Source organism: Girardinichthys multiradiatus, chromosome 1 (assembly GCF_021462225.1).
Source record: "Girardinichthys multiradiatus isolate DD_20200921_A chromosome 1, DD_fGirMul_XY1, whole genome shotgun sequence".
Lineage (NCBI taxonomy): Eukaryota > Metazoa > Chordata > Actinopteri > Cyprinodontiformes > Goodeidae > Girardinichthys > Girardinichthys multiradiatus.
In genome coordinates this window covers 9285089-9304859 of record NC_061794.1, presented here as the reverse complement: position 1 = coordinate 9304859, position 19771 = coordinate 9285089, and the positions used below count along the sequence as shown (strand labels likewise).

The following is a 19771-nucleotide window of genomic DNA, read 5'->3' as shown; positions in this document are numbered from 1 at the left end:
GAAATGAGTGGAAGACAGTGTTCAAAACTCCTCTTGGTCACTTCGAATATTTATTCAATTCAATTCAATTCAAATTCAAAAATACTTTATTGATCCCCGAGGGGAAATTAGAATTCCAGTACAACCCATCCAAACATACATCATGACACAAGACAAGGGGGGGACGGGTCACCGAGGCTTTGCTGCCCACTCACAGGTGCTGCCCTTGCTAGATGGGAAAAGAGGCCACATTAGGTAAGTAGAGTTAGTTATGGCTTTTGGTCTCTGCAATGGCCCAGCAATTTTCCAGGCTCTAGTTAATGATGCCCTGCGGGACTTTCTGAATGTTTCTGTTTTTGTCTATCTGGATGACATTTTGATCTACTCAAGAACCCTTTCTGAACACCGGAACCATGACAGATTTGTCCTCCAAAGGAGCCTGGAAAACAGGCTTTACATCAAAGCAGAGAAATGTGAGTTTCATCAGCGCTCTGTGACTTTCCTAGGTTACATCCTAGAGGTTGGGCAGGTTCGCTCGGACCCGGAGAAGATCAAGGCAGTACTCGATTGGCCAGTACCGGATTAACGTAAGCAACTTCAATGCTTTTTGGGCTTTGAAAAGTTCTACAAATGTTTCATAAGAAACTTCAGCCAAGTAGCTGCTTCCCTGACCACCCTCACATCTATCAAGATCCAATTTTAGTGGACACCCAAAGCACACGCTGCCTTTAACGTTCTCAAGACGAGATCGACCGGGAGGGCTACGGTCCAGAGGACCGTTCTTGGGTGCCCCGATCATTTATTTGTGACCCCTCATTGATCTCTGATTACCTGTCATCTTTACAGTCTACCTCTTCTGGGCCGCCTGGAGGCTGCCATTGGGGGGGGATGATGTCAGAGCCTGGATTTTGCTTTTTTGTGTTTTTTGTCTGCTATTTACACTGTTTAGCCTACACTGTTTAGTCTCTAGATGCCGCCAGAGCTGCCGGTGCCAGAGGGTGACAGGCGCAATCTGTTTGCTGCTCATCAGGAGGAGCTTAAAGAGGCTGGGCAGTCAGCACATCCACTGGATAACCAGACATAGAGACATAATTTATCACTCCAGACAACGAGGAGGAAACGCACATTAATGTCATACATCCTGGCAAGTTGGACTAATACTTCAAACTTGGATCCAGAGCTGACTATGATCTGATGTTAGTGAATCGGTCGATCGAGCACGACCAAAGTTATGCGTTCCAAATACTCCAGCATTCATGCAAAAAGGCACAATTAAGACAATCTGTCTTCAACCTTTCTTTTTGAGACTCTGCAGAAAAGGAAGCTGTGCCATAGAGGCCCTGAGGGACACTGTCTCTAATCGAAGCAGTTTTCCCCTTGGCCAGGAGAAGAAGGTATCGGAACCATCTGCAATGTCTGAGGTGGAGATTTTATGTTTTTTTCTTCTGTTCAGAGCAGTGCATGACCTGACCGTACCATACATTTCTTGCATGCGTGGGTTCTCTACAGGTACTCTGGCTTCCTCCCACAGTACAAAAACATGGAGTTGTTGATGTTAGGTCAATTGGTCAGTCTCAATTGCCCATAGGTTTAAACAGGTGTGTGTATGGTTGCGCTGCTGGAGATATGCGCCACCTCCCCTGCGACCCTGTACGGAAGAAGGAGGTACAGAAAATGGATGGGTGGATGGATGGATGGAAGTTGACAGCTTTCATTGACTCCAGTTATAATACAGAAGGAGTAAAAAGAGGTAAACCTCTAAACTATGTGGAATTTCTTTAGTTTATATTATGTTGTTTATTTTAGTCTTTGAATGCTATATCTTACTGTGCACTGCTGAAAACAAGATACAAAAGTTGACAACAGAAACAAGGTTAAATGTGATTTAAATACTTAAAGGCATGGCTACCAGCCACCAGTCTGAGGGTAAATTACAATATATAGCTGAGTGTCTGAAAGGATAAAAGCACCTAAAGACCCTGCAACTTAGGGGCTGACTCGCTCCTCCAAAATACCCCAAAGCGGCTCAATAATATTTAGATCTGGTGACTGTGCAGGCCATGGGAGATGTTCAACTTCACTTTCATGTTCATCAAACCAATCTTTCACCAGTCTTGCTGTGTGTAGTGTATTGGTGCATTGTCATCCTGATTCACGGCACCGCATTCAGGATACAATGTTTGAACCATCGGATGCACATTGTCCTCAAGAATGGTTTGGTAGTCCTTGGCAGTGACGCGCCCATCTAGCACAAGTATTGGGCCAAGGGAATGCCATTATATGGCAGCCCAAACCATCACTGATCCACCCCCATGCTTCACTCTGGGCATGTAACAGTCTGGGTGGTACGCTTCTTTGGGGTTTCTCCACACTGTAACTCTCCCGGTTGTGGGGAAAACAGTAAAGGTGGACTCATCAGAGAACAATACATGTTTCACGTTGTCCACAGCCCAAGATTTGCACTCCTTGCACCATTGAAGCCAACGTTTGCCATTGGCATGAGTGACCAAAGGTTTGGCTATAGCAGCCCGGCCATGTATATTGACCCTGTGGAGCTCCCGACGGACAGTTCTGGTGGAAACAGGAGAGTTGAGGTGCACATTTAATTCTGCCGTGATTTAGGCAGCCGTGGTTTTATGTTTTTTGGATACAATCCGGGTTAGCACCCGAACATCCCTTTCAGACAGCTTCCTCTTGCGTCCACAGTTAATCTTGTTGGATGTGGTTCGTCCTTCTTGGTGGTATGCTGACATTACCCTGGATATTGTGGCTCTTGATACATCACAAAGACCTGCTGTCTTGGTCACAGATTTGCCAGCAAGATGTGCACCAACAATTTGTCCTCTTTTAAACTCTGGTATGTCACCCATAATGTTGTGTGCATTTCAATATTTTGAGCAAAACTGTGCTCTTACCCTGCTAATTGAACCTTCACACTCTGCTCTTACTGGTGCAATGTGCAATCAATGAAGACTGGCTACCAGGCTGGTCCAATTTAGCCATGAAACCTCCCACACTAAAATGACAGGTGTTTCAGTTTCATTGTCTAACCCCTGTAGAAGACTCTTTGGTGGAGGCTCTTTGCATCTCATTTTGGCTGTTGGGTGAGTTCAGGACTTTCAAGGCTGAATTTGTCTGTGTTTTAAACATTTACTCAATCTCCTTCACCTCTATGACTAAAATGGTGCTGAACAGATCCCTGCAGCATAAAACCTAACAACACATTGACTGTTAAGTGAAGGCTCAAGTATGTAGGTGTTATTTTCACAATTTGAAAGTATTACAAAAACTGATAGCATCAAAACTGGAACAGACCTAATAACAAGAAAGCATTTCATAACGAAACTGTTTCTGAAACTGAGAGGATTCACACACTTTGGACTTTTTCACATTTTATCTTGTTACAACCACAGACCTCAATGTTTTTTGTTACATTTCTGTGTGACAGACCAACACAAAGTGTAATGTTTAAGTGGATGGGAACTGATACATGGCTTTTAAAAATACATCAGAAAAAAGTATCTGATGGGATGCTGACAAGATGGGTTCAAGGCCCCATTGAGCCATTCTTCTCGGTGTAAGAATTATGATTATTGATTAATTAATATTTATCAAAAATTCTCATTTAAAATCATAATTTGAAAAATATTAATTTCTTAACCAAAAATCATTACTTACGAATAGAAATCAGAGATGTCCTCTGGTGTTGTTATTATGGGCTCAAAGCTCTTTAATAATTACAATTAGCAATTCATTAATAATTGATAAATTATTAACCAAAACCACAAAATGTCACTGTTTATTCAACCACTTCACCAAAGGTGGGGGAACTTCGACCTTGTTTTGACAGATAAATCACTCTTGCACGAAATAAACACAAACGCTTCTCTTAATTATATATATGAAGATGTATTGAAGCCAAATAATTCTGATACACCATTATTCTGGTCCAAAAACCTTCACCTAACTAACAAGCACTATTCTACACAAAGTGGATAAAAATGACTACCTAAAAATAACAATAAAAGAAAGAAATATATGCATTTAGTGTCTACGAAGATGAAACCAGCAGTATTATGAACAAAATGTGCAATTTGGGTTAAATGGAAAGAGAAATCCTCCTGGTGTGCTGATGTCAATTGCAGCGATCACCTGGTAAAACGGTGGGGCCACGCCCCTTTAGCCATACAGCTGATTGGCCCAAATCTCGAACAAAGAGTCATAAAACTCTGAGGCGGGAACTTAGTGGAAAAACTCCAGCAATAACACTGGAACAAAGAAAACAATTTTTCTGTGAAAATTGTTTTTCCAAGTCTTACTAGAGTTTCTCAAATAGATTTAGGGCTTGAGTTTGACTGGGCAATTTTTAGTCAAGTCTAACAAGTTTTCTTAAAGCATTTCCCTGAATTTAGAGCCATTCATTTTTCCATCAAGTCTGACCTACTCCCCTGTCCTTACTCAAGAAAAGCATCCCCAGGATGATGCTGCAATCACCTTATTTTACCTTGGGGATTGTGTATTCAGAGGGATTTTCAGTGTCAGTTTTCAACAATGCTGCACATAGGCCAAGAAGTTCAGTTTTATCTTATTTGATCACAGCACATTCTTTCTCATTTGCTGTCTCAAGAGTTCTGGTCACTTCTGTTTTTTTAAATGGCTGTTTCCTTGCCACTTTTCCATTAAGGTCAGGTTTATGGATTAGTTGTCCTGTCCACAGATTCTTCCACCTGAGCTGTGGATGTGTACAGCTCCTTTAGAGTTACTATAGAGTTAATACTCTGCTTCTTTAGTCTGTCAGTTTAGGTAAACAGCTGCATTTATGTGCTTATCGGAGGATTGATTAAATAGTGCCCTGTATTATGTTCTAAGCTTGATATATTGTTTTATAACCTAACCCTGCTTTAAACTGTGATATTAAAAAAATAGCAGCTGGTCCTTGACCAGATAATTTAACACCTGATGCTAGACCAGATTACCTGAGTTAGCTCTTACAGTCTTAGACTATCTAGCGGTCCCTGACTGCATCTTTGCAGAGGGAGAACCACCAAACACCAAAGTGTATGCAGAATGCAGGATTCTCTTGTCATTTTAAAGTAAATAGGGTATGAATTAAAAGACATGGTCACAAAACACCCCTCCCTAACCTAGGGGAAGGCTCTAGGATCGATTAACACTATTCACAAAGCAACAAGCTTGTCTACTCAGCAACAGGGTCAAAAACAGTGTGTTCTAAACTCTATGTTGTAAATACCAATGCTGGGGTCACTAGAGAATGTGAGGTGGGGGAGTGTTTTAATCAAACTGATCTAAGTCATTCTGTGGCATGAACAGTGCAAGGCCTTAAACAGACTTGTCTAAACATCATGATATATAGAAGACTTCCTATTTTTAAAACTCAGTTATTCCATATTTCTTCCATCTTTGTTCAACATGTCTTACAACAAAAAATGAAAATGCAATAAGAATGAAATAAAACATTTTCCAATATTCTATAAACTTCGCCACAACTTTATCCATGACCAGTCTGCTGTCTTTCTTGGTCTTCATGATACTATTTGTTCTCTAACAAACACAGAGAAGCTGGATTTATACTGAAACTGTCTAGTTTCAGTCCAAATAATTACTCTTGAAACTGAGAATCCTTTGCTGTTTCAACAAGTGTTATCACTGTTTAAACCTATCAATGAGAATAAATACATTGTCAATATTTGCGAAGTTTCTCAAAGCTGATAAGCAGAGCAGACCAATTCAAAGCTAAATATTGCTTTTCCAAAGCCATTCACAAGCAAGTCTTTGCTGTCCAAGATAAAGTAACTAATTACTGTCAGTTGGAAGATATAACAATCTGCCAGCAATGCTGCAGTAAAAAAATATATGGAGATGTCATCCCAATGGGATAACGTTGTTGATCCACATTCATAACAGGCCCCCCATAACATTTCACACATTTAGTATCAGGTCTAAAGTTTAGCATTCATTCCAGCAGAGAAGCAGCAGAAGTGTTTGGTCTATCTGCTTGTCATGGCAGAGCAGGCAAGATGAACCACAGTACCAGATGGCAGGTTACAGTACTGGAGGATGAGGACCACAGGGGACAGATGGTGACATGGAGATGTGTTCACGGGTGTGCGACAATATTAGGAGATAGATTTAGCAGTTTTATAGCCCAGATTGTAAATTTACGCAGGCTTTCTTTCTGGGAGTCCAGCAAAAAATAATAATAACTTAAAATAGATGATAAACTGAAAAAAATGACAGGCTGTAATAAGTCCCAACGCAAAGAAGTTAACCAAAGAACAATATTTTCACAGCAGATGGTTAGAGGATAGTGGCAAATTCATTGTCTTGCAAAGGTAGCCTGAAATTTTCCCTATTTTGTTATATTACAACAGCCTTCTGAAAAAATATATCACTAATTAAAATAAATTAAATTGATCAGAGTAAGACTCTTCAGTCATACAGCAATGTAAAACAAGCTTAATTCTGAGTCAGGGATCTGTGCCTTACAGTCATTCAACAGTCGTTAAACTAAACAAATTCTGATTGACTTTTTGATCAGCCAATCATTTTCTTTGGTTTGCAGTCAGAGGGTTTTTTAGTTTTGGCCTAGTGATGATATTCAGAGGAAAAGGCTAGTGCTGGTGACAGATGTTCAGGGACACTGAAAATGCCTTCAGGGTGATACAAAAAATAGTGAATAATTATTTTTTTTGGAACAAACCATAAAAGGCTTTGTGTTAATAAAAGTTTGCATAACATAGTGGTAGAGTGGGCATCCCATATACTGAGGGTATTGGTTCTTATAACAGTCTTCCGGGTTTCATTTTCTCACCTTGTGACTTATGCTGCAAGTCCTTCTGCTCAATTATTATTTTCACTCTGTACACCTCAGACTTCCAGTACAAAACAGACTCCTGTCATCTGCAGAAATACTCGGATGATTCTGCAGTCGTGGGGTGGATCAGAGATGGACAAGAAGCTGAGTACAGGAAGGTGGTGGACCGCTTTGTGGCATGGTGTGGAAACAATCATCTCATGTTGAACATGACTAAAACAAAGGAGATGATTGTAGATTTTAAGAGAAACAGGAATAAGTCAAACACTATTTCTATCATGGGAGAAGAAGTGGAGGTGGTGGAGGAGTATAAATACCTCGGTGTTCACCTGGACAACAGACTAGAGTGGAGATGCAACTGTGAAGCCATCTACAAGAAGGGACAGAGCAGACTGTACTTCTTGAGGAAGCTTAGGTCCTTTGGTGTTTGCAGCAAGATGCTGCATATCTTCTATAAGTCTGTTGTGGAAAGTGTGATCTCTTCTACCATCATCTCCTGGGGAAGCAGCATCAGAACCAGGGACTTAAAAAAGCTCAACAAGCTGATAAAAAAGGCTGGCTCTGTTCTGGGGACTCCTCTGGAACCTCTGGAGATCATTGTGGAAAGACGGATTCTTCATAAAATGAAGAACATTATGGAGAACCCTGAGCATCCTCTTCATGAGACTGTCCTACAGCAACAGAGTGTCTTCAGTCAGAGGCTTCTTCAGATCTGCTGTAAGACGGAGCGCTACAGGAGATCCTTCCTGCCCACAGCCATCAGCATCTACAACGGCTCTTTGAAGAAACCTACATAATATGAGCTATAACAACATTTAATTTCCCTTTGGGATTAATAAAGTATTTTTGAATTGAATTGAATTGAATATTGAAAGTTATGAGTTTGATTCCAACTTCCTCCCGCCACATGTCAATGTGCCCCTCGGCAAGGCACTAAACCTCAAGTTGCTTACAGAGCAGTGTATTGGTGTATGAATGTGTGCGCATTAATGAGTGCGATTAGGTCAATGTGGCTCTAGTGTAAAGCGCTTTGAGCGGTCAGTATGACTGGAAAGGTGCGATATGAGTTCAGTCCGTTTTCCATTTACCATTACTTTTGTCAGTTCTGCTGTCGTCACTCCTGATAATGTATCCGGCTCTGCATTCTCTCCCAGGGAGATCAGGCAGACAGTTCCTCTCTAGTCACTGAGGCTCACATTCAACACCCTGGATCTACCTATTCACACCCACAGCAAAGGTCCCAGCTCCAGCAACTGCCACTATTTCAGCTGTATCTCAAGCACCCTGAGCAACACTCAGCTATGTTTCTGCACAGCAGCATTTACCAGTTGAATCAAGGTTTTCCAGAACCCAACCCATCACCCTCCTTCTTTACTGTGACATCTCCACCATCACCTCTTGGGCTGCACTGTCAGTTCCCACAGCCACTTTCTTGGCTCCAGTCATAAGAGCCATGGCCCCTGCTCTGGCTGTTTGCTACCAGTTCTCGCCTGTTGCATGGCAGCTCTCCACCATGTCCACCCACTCCATCTCTATTGTCTCCCAACTTATTATCTGAGGTGTCATCTTCAAACCTTTAGAGCCTTCATCTCTATCAGAACTGCCATCATCATCGTCAGTATCCTCATCAGTTCTGCAATCATGAGAATATCAAGGGATGTCACCAGAATCTGCAGGATCATTTGACCATGTCTATTACTATCTTGTTCTCTTTTATCTCTGATGCAGATATCTTCTTCACAGTCTTCAGCACAGCTATCATTAGCACACATGCTTGCATCATCATCTTCATGACAACCTGCTCTATTCAATACGAGACGCCCCAACCAAGACCCATTTGCCCCATTTCATCTTTTGTTCCTGTGTTCCCAAAGAGGGTTGAGATCAACACATCTCTTCCAGCCCGTTTCTGTGTAAGAGGGGGTCCAGGAAAACCTGCCTTCTCAAGCTCCTGCTTTCCAGGAAGTGTTTGAGGAAGACCTGCTTCACCCAGAAACAGTTTCGGAGTTTTTCTGAAGTGGTTCTGGCTCATCTATGATCTTTCTTCTGCTTTGTATCCTGGCCAGTTCTGCGTCCAACTAGCCACTCCTACAGAACTACATGGTCTTCCACATTGGATCCATCAGAGCCCTTTTCTCCCTTGGTGACCTCTCCAGCCTTTTTGTTGGCCTCCAGGCGTCTCTTCTGAACTCCTTGTCTTGTGGGCACGGTCTGTGCTTTTTGGAATACTTTTTCTGTCCCCACCATTTGAAGCGAACACTACCTTCCCTGTTTCAGGATGTTTTTTGTTTATTTTCTCATTTTTAAACCACTTCTCCATGTATTATTTTGGGCTGTTTTGTATCATGGGCTTGGATGCAAGCTAACAGCAATTTGATAGCACTTTGCAAGATAGTATTTTAATATCAAGGTAGCACAAAATTCTGAAGTGGAGCAAAAATTATACACCTATACAAATATAATAATAAATATCCATCTGTCCGTCCATGCATCCATCAATCCATCCATCCATCCACCCACACATGCACAAGAAGAATATGCAAACTCAGAAAGACCCTAGACCGGGATTTGAATCCAGGACCTTCTTACTGCAAGGCAAAAGTGCTCCACTGCAACCAATTATCTGTAAAAGTCACCAGTTTAGTAGATGACTGTGTTTAATCCCATTATTCAGTAAATTGGGCTTTAGTGTGAAGGCCTCAGAGGTTTGTTTGAGAACATTAGTGACCAAAAACATAATGAAAACCAGGGAACACGGCATACAGGTCAATGAGAAAGTTGCATACAAGTTTAAAGCAGTGCTGCTTAAGCCATTATCTCAAAATAGAAAGAGTATGGCACAATTACAAGCCTATCAATACATAGCCGTCCACCTAAACTGAAAAGCCAGCCAAAAAAGAGCATTAATAAGAAGCAGACACGAGGTGCAATTGTGATCTTCCTAATCACAATTCTGAGCTACTGTGTATTAGTCTATCATATAAAATCCCAATAAAATGCATTCAAAGTTTCTGTTTTTTTACATAACTAAATGTAACAAAAAACATTTCCATGGTACTGTAATAAGATAAAATACTTTCTGGATAAATTAATTTTTTGAGTCAATCTGAAAAATTCATTGCCTTTCATCAGAGCATCAGGCAACTCTGCTTGCAGCTTATCAGTCATAGTAACATAACAGTTGCTGTTGTCTGGCAGCTTTTTGCTACCCCTCACAGAGCAGAAAATGTGTTATTCTGTCTGGCTGACAATCTATTCATTCATTATGGTTGTTGTTCTATATTTACCCATTGGCCTGTGTCTATTGCTCGAGATAGTGAGCAGAGGGTCATTCCACTAACTGCCCCAATAACACAACTTGGCCTCTGACACCCTGTGCCAACCTATTAACCGCTGTCTCGCAGCAGAGACCAAGAAAGGCACAATTTCATGACACAGACTGGTTTGCCATCCCAAAGCTAGCAATGCTGTAAGCATCTGTATAAAAAGCTTATTGAGTCCACATCATCATTCTAGATCCAGAAATCTGGCAGTGGGCGGGACTGTTGATGGATGGACCTCATTTTTTTCCTGACTGCGTTAAGAAATGAATGATTTGTCAGTTTTTTTTTTTCCTTCACTTGTCAGCTCTAAGAGAAAATGATAGGTACATTCAAAGTTACAGCTCATGCTCAGTGTTGCTGTAGTTCCTAAACATGGATACACATTGATTATGTGGGTGCATTTGTCTATCACAGGTTGGTTTTTTTTAGAAAAACATCAGTATCAGTTCAAAAATACTTTTAGGATGGCTAACCACACAACATACATCGCTCAGCTTCACATTTCTTTCTTTATTTCATTTTTATATAGGGGTGTATTTTAGATCACTGTTATACTTTCGCCGCCTCTGCTAAAAGCCTCCTTGGGTTGCCATGGCAACACACAGGTAAGTGGAAAAGAGTGCTTCGTTCGCCGTGTAGCATGAAGCCCGTTTCTAAAACTGTTGACCTATAAAAATGAACACCCAGCACCGTAGGGAAGGTGCAGGAGTTGTGCGTGTACAGAATTTGTGTCCAAGTGGTCGGGAACACCAACAGGAGAGAAACATTCAATAATCCATGCATATTTGAAAGCTTTTTTTTAAGTAAATACTGCTTTTGTCCAAGCCTTCTGTGTGTGTCTCACTGGTTTCTCCATAAGTGAATCAGGTCTTTTAAATGATAACACACACACACAGGGAGCTTCAGCTTAGATAGTAAACACAATTCTGTCACCTTGTATCTTGCTGAGGTTTGTCTTCCTCTCCTCTACCACCACCAACTCTTCCTTCCTTTCACTTTTCCTTCAACTAAGGTATTTCTCCTCCCTCTTCTTCCTTTCTGACTGATCATGCTGTCTGTCACCCTGAGACACCACCAGTCCCCTCACTATCCCCCGTCTACCTTCATCTCCCATCATCCCCTTATTTCTTCCCCTGTGGGCGTATGCTGTGTCTGATCTATCTGAAGAACCAGACAGCTGTCTATTCCCTGTAGGCAGCCTTCAGAGAGGCTGACCATATGGCAAGAACAGTGATTGAGCTCTGCTGGTCTTTTATTGTTTTGTTTCCCTTTTTATTTTTAGGCTCTGTTATTCTCTCTCTATAATTCCTGTCTTTCGCTATTGTTTCAGGCCATCAGAAAACAAACTATTAAGCCTGTATTTTTTAGATGTCTGTGAAAAAGTATTTTCCACCTAACAGATATCTTCTGTTTGGAAAAAATAGTGTATTGAGGGTAGGAAGCTATCTAAACCAAAATAGACTTTTGTGAAGAAGTAATTGCCTCCTTAACCAACTAATTGGTTGTGCAACCCATAGACAACCCTGGAGGAACTGAGATGTTGTTCTGGCTTTTTTTGTGTTGCGCTTGTTGAGCCATTGATGTGTTCTTGGACTAATGTTGGTAGGCCATTCTTAGTAAGGTTCACCACATTTCCAAGTTTTCTCCAACAGTGGTTAGCTAGAGTTTTAGAAATGGCTTTGTAACCCTTTCCAGACTGATAAATGTCAATTACGTTTTTCTTATCTCTACCTGAATTTCTTTAGATCATGGCATGATGTGTTGCTTTTTGAGAGCTTTTAGACTACTCCCTGTTGTCAGATACGTTTTAATTAAGGTGTTTGATTATTGGATAGCTTAAAATATGGAATTATGATGGTTTGATCTTCACCTATGCTCAGTGTGCATCCTTATTTTGATTATTAACTCACCCCTTTGTAGAATAGTGCATGCTTAATTAGGTGAAAGTTGTTAGACCAGAATAGTTGACTGTAAGAGGGACTATTGATTTAATATTAATTTCACACAGATAAAGAGACAGTGTTTGTGTTTATTTTGTGTAAGAGTTATTAGCTGTCAACTAAGGTTAGTGTTCCACACCATTCAAAAAAACAGCTGGTAACACAGTGACATTTAGTGTGGTTTTGGGTAATAATTTTTAGTTATTAATGAAAATTAACTAATTGTAATTTTTGAGTGCTGTTAGCCTAATAATCACAACCCCAGAGTATATATATCTGGTATATCTGGTAAGTGGACCATTGTTTGCTACTATGCCTCCCAGTATCGTCTGCTTCTACACCTCCTGGCTGTCGGGGTTTTAGGTTCAGTGTGTGTGTTTGTGTTTTGTCTGCACTTTTGTTTTCAGTTTCCAGATGGTGCTGGAGTTTCTCAGGTGTGCTGGGTGACAGGTGCAACTGATCTACTGATTGCATTGGAGGTGTATTTAAGCAGGAGGCTGCCAGCACTTAGATGCTAGAGTGTTTGCCTTCTGTGGTAACAAGCTCAGCTACTACTAAACTGTGCGTCGTTCTTTGTCTCTAAGCCGATGTCGTTTATGTTCCTTTGCAGGCAGAAACCTGAACCTTCTGATCATTCTTCGTTGAACTTTGACTTTGGTTCCAGAAGTTTCTGGATGATCAAGATTACCTATGTTTGGTGGATTTCGTTTGGATTTCGTTTATAAGTACCAAGCTGGCAGCTTCCTGTTATCCTCTGTCTCCTGAACCAAGGCAGAAGCGTACCCTGTCCACCCTCCAACGCAAGTACCTGAACATTGAATTAATTCCTGAACTCACCAGAACTCACTCTACAGCTCAAGTAAAACCATCTGGATTTCTCCGCTTCTCACACGTGCGTCCCGACTCCCTCTACCCCTGGTGACCTGACTACACTCACCAAGTAAGCCGTTCAACTGTTAATCATAGTTACTTCTCATTTATTCCGCAACATTATAGTTCTTGTATTCACTAGTTCTCTTCCCCCTCTTTTCATACAGTTGGCGATTCTACCGTTCACGTTCCAGTTTCACTTCTTCTAAATAAAACACCTTTTACTGATTCAGTAGTTGTTCTGAGTGTTCTTCTGTATGTGGGTCAGATCTATCTCGATGAAAATTACACCGGCATGCATTGCAGCACTAATGTCACAGTGAGCTATATAAGAACACATGAGATGCTCCACCATTGCTTTTTCTCCCTCTGGAAATTGAGACAAAGTAACCACGCAACTGAGGCGCTCATCATTCTGGAGAAGAAATTCAGACGTGAGTTTCCTTTCATTCTCCTCACTGGCCAAACTCATGAGAAGCTCAACAAGCTAAATGCTTACTGGGATAAGAAGACCAGTAGGTTTTACAACCCTTTGTGTTTCACTGAGCTCTCCCTTTGGGGGTTTTATAAGTGCAGGATGGTGGAGGCAGCTCCAAAAGGGGCTGCCTATGTGAACGTTTTGCTGTCTACTGATTACATGCCCCACATTCCAAGTAAACCTAAAGCTTTGTTCCATTACCATTTTTGCCCATAAACTGCTGGTTTGACTTTCATAGACACTCTGTGTTTATCTTTGTTTGGTTAGTTATTTTACCCCTTTTTGTGTAGAATTTAATAAAATGTCCATGTAGGAAAAGAGAAAGCGCTTGTGTTTATTTTGAGCAAGACTGATTTATCTGTCAAAAAAAGCTCAAAGTTCCTCCGCCTTCGGTGAAGCGGTTAAACAGTGACATTTAGTGCAGTTTTGGTTAATTATCAGTTATTAATGATAATTGCATTTAAGGGCTTTGAGCCCATAATAACACCAGAGGACATCGCTGATTTCTGTACATAGGTGAGTCCTTCAACACAGGCATGATACAGCCTTTATCTTCTCCAGTAGGAACGGCGTACTTTTTGTGTAGAAAAAAGACTTGATATTTAGACCTTGTTTTGATTACAAAGGTCTTAATCAGATTACAATAAAAAACAAATACTCTTTTTCACTCATCTCCTCTGCCTTTGAACTTGTACAGGGAGCAACCATTTTTACTAAACTGGATCTCTGCAATGTTTATCATCTCTGAAAAAGTGACAAGTAGAAAACCACTTCTAAATACCACATAGGCCACTTCGAATATTTGGTTATGTCCTTCGGTCTCACCATCACACCTGCAATTTTCTACGCACTGATCAACAACATCCTCCAGGGCTCAGAAAATTGCCTTTTTGTAAAGGTAGAAAAGTGCAAATTACATAAACCATCCATAACCTTTCTGGGCTGTGTTTTTGAGGGTGGACAGGTGCAGTCAGATCTGCAAAAAATTAAAGCAGTACAAGACTGACCCACACCCAATACAAGAAAACAGCTCTAGCATTTTCTATGTACCAACAATTTCTATACATGTTTCATCAGGGATTTTGGTCTGGTTGCTGTTCCTTTCACGTTCCTAACCTCAACTAAAAAGCCCTTTCCATGGCCACCTAAAGAACATAACACCTTTTCTGAGTTAACACTAGAACTCCCAGGGCAGTCAATGTGACAGTTTTGAAAGTTTGACATGCCATAACTCTGGTTTATTAAAACTTATCTTTCTGGCATCCTGACTTTTTCTAAACCTGTGTCTTGTGTATTCCTATGTCTCCATTTTTAAAAAATAACAAAGTAAATAAAAGATCTAAGTATTTCTACCACAGCCGATATTTTGACGGCCCTATTAATGACATTGATTTTTTTTTAGCTGCAGCTCAGTATACGCTCGAGCGTTGCCTAGCAATCACCACTCTAGAATGCAGTCTGAGAAGGAGATCACTATCATCCTACAAATGTTTCCTAGAAGAATCTGATTCTGGGGGTGAGAGGGATTCTGATGACTTTTGGTCAGTATTCAGTTCCAGTGACAACGAGTCAGTGAGTGAGCTTCCCCTGGCTAAAAAAGGACAAGTAGTCCCATCAGCAGAAGGTGATGAGGCATTATTTCAAGGTAGTAAAAGACTAGCTTATGTAAGAATTTTAACATTTTAGGCTATAGTTTACAGATTTGTAAACTAATGATCTATATACTATTTCTATAGCAACAGGGCCACAATCAGCGCAGGTTCAGAGACAGGGAGACGAGCCAGGTCCCCAGTGCCCAGCTATAAACCCAGCAATCCAGCTCACTGGCAGGAAAGAAACTACAAATCAAGGTACTGATAATGGACAGAGAAATAAACATTAAGTTGGGCCATAGATAGGTATAGTAGCCTAAAAACAATGATCTATTCTGCGCTTTACAGCGTTTTCATCACAAGACGAGCGCACTCCTGAGAAGGAGGAGGAGATAGAAAAGGATGGCACTGTGTGGACAATGGTAGGGGAGGAAGAAAGTAGAGGGAGGCATCAGAGCCAGAACGCATTGACTGAACCCCAGATCCAAGATGCCCAGACCATATTCGTCTGCTTGCTGGATACCGAAATGCTCATCCACATTCAGGGCTGCATTGTGGCTGAGGCCCACAGAGTTTCAGGAGATGATTCCTGGACCATGAGTGTGGATGAGCTGAAGGAGTTTTTAGCACTAGCTTATGTCCATGGAATGAAAGGTGGGTGTAACATGAAGCTGTCCAGCTTTTGGTCAGATTAGTAAAGCTTTATTTTAAAAAAAAGCATTCTGACCAATGGAATGCGTTGACATCATCACCGCCCATGCATACAGAATGCTTGCCGTCAATTAAATTCAAAAATACTTTATTAATCCCAAAGGAAAATTAAATGTTACTGTAGCTCATATTATGAAGGTTTCTTCAAAGAGCCGTTATAGATGCTAATGGCTGTGGGCAGGAAGGATCTCCTGTAGCGGTCTGTCTTACAGCAAATCTGAGGAAGGCTCTGACTGAAGACACTCTGTTGTTGTACTACAGTCTCATGAAGACGATGCTCAGGGTTCTCTATAATGTTCTTCATTTTATGAAGAATCCTTCTTTGCACAATGATCTCCAGAGGTTCCAGAGGAGTCCCCTGAACAGAGCCAACCTTCTTTATCGGCTTGTTAAGCTTTTTTATGTCCCTGGCTCTGATGCTGCTTCCCCAGCAGATAAGATCACACTCTCCACAACAGACTTATGGAAGACTTGCAGCATCTTGCTGCAAACATTGAAGGACCTAAGCTTCCTCAAGAAGTACAATCTGCTCTGTCCCTTTTTGTGGACGGCTTCACAGTTGCATCTCCACTCCAGTCTGTTGTCCAGGTGAACAACACGGTATTTATATTCCTCCACCACCTCCACCTCTTCTCCCATGATGGAAATAGTTTTTGACTTATTCCTGTTTCTCTTAAAATTTACAATCATCTCCTTTGTTTTAGTCACGTTCAAGATGAGATGATTGTTTCTACACCATGCCACAAAGCAGTCCACCACCTTCATGTACTCATCTTCTTTTCCATCTCTGATCCACCCTACGACTGCAGAATCATCTGAGTATTTCTGCAGATGACAGGAGTCTGTCTTGTACTGGAAGTCTGAGGTGTACAGAGTGAAAAGGAATGGTGCTCCGGTGCTACTGACTACCTAGTTAGACACACAACCCCTCAGTCTCACAAACTGTGGTCTGTTTGTCAGGTAGTCTTTGATCCAGGAGATTGTTGAGGCCTCCACCTGAGTGTTCTGGAGTTTCTGACAAAGCAAATCAGTTTGGATTGTGTTAAATGCATTGGAGAAATCAAAAAACACGATCCTCACAGTGCTGCTAGCTTTGTCCAGATGACAGTGGGTTTGTTGAAGCAGGTGTATGATGGCATCTTCAACTCCAACTCCACAGCAATAAGCAAACTGAAGGGGGTCCTGATAGTTTGTTGTTGATTACTCAGGTGGGCCAACAGGAGTCTCTCTAGGACCTTCATGATGTGGGATGTCAGGGCAATAGGTCTATAGTCATTGAGGACTGATGGGTGAGTTTTCTTTGATACCGGAACAAGACAGGAGGTCTTCCACAACACTGGAACCTTCTTCTGGGCCAGGCTAAGATTGAAGAGGTGCTGCAGAATCCCACAGAGCTGCTCTGCACAGCCCTTCAGGACTCTAGGGCTGACACAATCTGGACCTGCAGCCTTATTCTGATTCAGTCTCTCCAGTTGCATCTTCACCTGACTTCTTGAGACACAGATGGAACGGGGGAGGCAAAGGGAGCATCAGCATCTTCTGACATGGTTGAAGGCAAACATGTAGAAGCAGCAGGGCCCATGGCTGATGTGGAAAAAAAGACATTTGAGGTGTTACTGGACAGCTGTGGGTCCTGTCGGTCAAAGGAGGGTGGAATGTCTGTTTGGCTGTGAGCAGGAGAGGAGGATGCTGAGCTTGTTTCTGAACTGAACATATTGAATCTGAATGTGTTCAGTTTCCGGATTTGTGGGAAAAGCATGTCAATGACACTATAAGTTTAGCATTACGTTGGCATAGAAGTCTAAGCCAGGGCAAGTGCCTGTCTCTGTTCTGAGAGTGGCTAAATGCTGGGCTGATATGCAGCAAGCTGCTTGCTTTACCAGAAGGAACTAATGCTGAGTTATTTCCATTACGTTATGCATAATTGTGGGATTTCCACGCTGTCTTAAAGTGATCCAATTATTATTCGATGTCATAAATAAAATGGGCATATATAAATTGATGTTGAAAATTACTGTGTGCAAATACCCTAGAAAAGGCAGAGCCTTCCCTGCCTAACCTGACTGCATTTTACTGGTGTTGGTAGATTTGCAGTTATGCTGGATATCGATGGAATGAACAATGCTCCGTGACTCTGTGAGAAGTTTAAATGTTGTGACCTTGTTTTATAACCTAACTCTGCTTTAAATTTCTCCACAACTTTCTCACTGACCTGTCTGCTGTGTTCCTTAGTCTTTATGATGCTTTTTTATTCACTAATGTTATGTGATAAATCAGGTTATCAATCAAATAAATCAAATTGAGGCATTCAGATTTGAATTTATACTGAGATTCTATTGCACACAGATTAAATTACTAATTTGTTGACTTCTGAATTAGTTGACTTCTAAATGTTGGATTTTATTTAGGGGTATCAGAGTAAAAGGGGCCACATACAAATGCACTCCACACTTTTAAAATAGTTTTTTTAAAAGATGTTGATAAGCATCCATCCTTATGTTTTCATATACAGTACAGACCAAAAGTTTGGACACACCTTCTCATTCAAAGAGTTTTCTTTATTTTCATGACTATGAATAATGTAGCTTCACACTGAAGGCATCAAAACTATGAATTAACACATGTGGAATTATATACTGAACAAAAAAGTGTGAAACAACTGAAAATATGTCTTATATTCTAGGTTCTTCCAAGTAGCCACCTTTTGCTTTGATTACTGCTACGCACACTCTGCCATTCTGTTGATGAGCTTCAAGAGGTACTCACCTGAAATGGTTTTCACTTCACAGGTGTGCCCTGTCAGGTTTAATAAGTGGGATTTCAAGTCTTATAAATGGGGTTGGAACCATCAGTTGTGTTGTGTAGGAGGTGGATACAGTACACAGCTGATAGTCCTACTGAATAGACTGTTAGAATTTGTATTATGCCAAGAAAAAAGCAGCTAAGTAAAGAAAAAACGAGTGGTCATCATTACTTTAAGAAATGAAGGTCAGTCAGTCCGAACAATTGGGAAAACTTTGAAAGTGTCCCAAAGTGCAGTAGTAAAAACCATCAAGCGCTATAAAGAAACTGGTTCACATGAGGACCGCCCTAGAAAAGGAAGACCAAGAGTCACCTCTGCTGCGGACGATAAGTTCATCCGAGTCACCAGCCTCAGAAATCGCAGGTTAACAGCAGCTCAGATTAGAGAACAGGTCAATGCCACACAGAGTTCTAGCAGCAGACACATCTCTAGAACAACTGTTAAGAGGAGTCTGTGTGAATCAGGCCTTTATGGTAAAATAGCTGCTAGGAAACCACTGCTGAGGACAGGCAACAAGCAGAAGAGACTTGTTTGGGCTAAAGAACACAAGGAATTGACATTAGACCAGTGGAAATATGTGCTTTGGTCTGGTGAGTCCAAGTTTGAGATCTTTGGTTCCAACCACCGTGTCTTTGTGCGGCGCAGAAGAGGTGAACGGATGGACTCTACATGCCTGGTTCCCACCGTGAAGCATGGAGGAGGGGGTGTGATAGTGTGGGGGTGCTTTGCTGGTGACACTGTTAGGGATTTATTCAAAATTGAAGGCATACTGAACCAGCATGGCTACCACAGCATCATGCAGCGGCATGCTATCCCATCCGGTTTGCGTTTAGTTGGACCATCATGTATTTTTCAACAGGACAATGACCCCAAACACACCTCCAGACTGGGTAAGGGCTATTTGACCAAGAAGGAGAGTGATGGGGTGCTGCGCCAGATGACCTGGCCTCCACAGTCACCAGACCTGAACCCAATAGAGATGGTTTGGGGTGAGCTGGACCGCAGAGTGAAGGCAAAAGGGCCAACAAGTGCTAAGCATCTCTGGGAACTCCTACAAGACTGTTGGAAAACCATTTCAGGTGACTACCTCTTGAAGCTCATCAACAGAATGCCAAGAGTGTGCGGAGCAGTAATCAAACCAAAAGGTGGCTACTTTGAAGAACCTAGAATATAAGACATATTTTCAGTTGTTTCACACATTTTTGTTAAGTATATAATTCCACATGTGTTAATTCATAGT

General features: G+C 41.4%; 1 protein-coding gene across 2 annotated transcripts in view; it reads right to left on the bottom strand.

Annotated features, from left to right (window-relative positions):
* Window positions 1-19771, bottom strand: part of LOC124875959 (copine-9-like) — a 195269-nt gene that overhangs the window by 93861 nt on the left and 81637 nt on the right. The gene's annotated exons all lie outside the window — the stretch shown is intronic.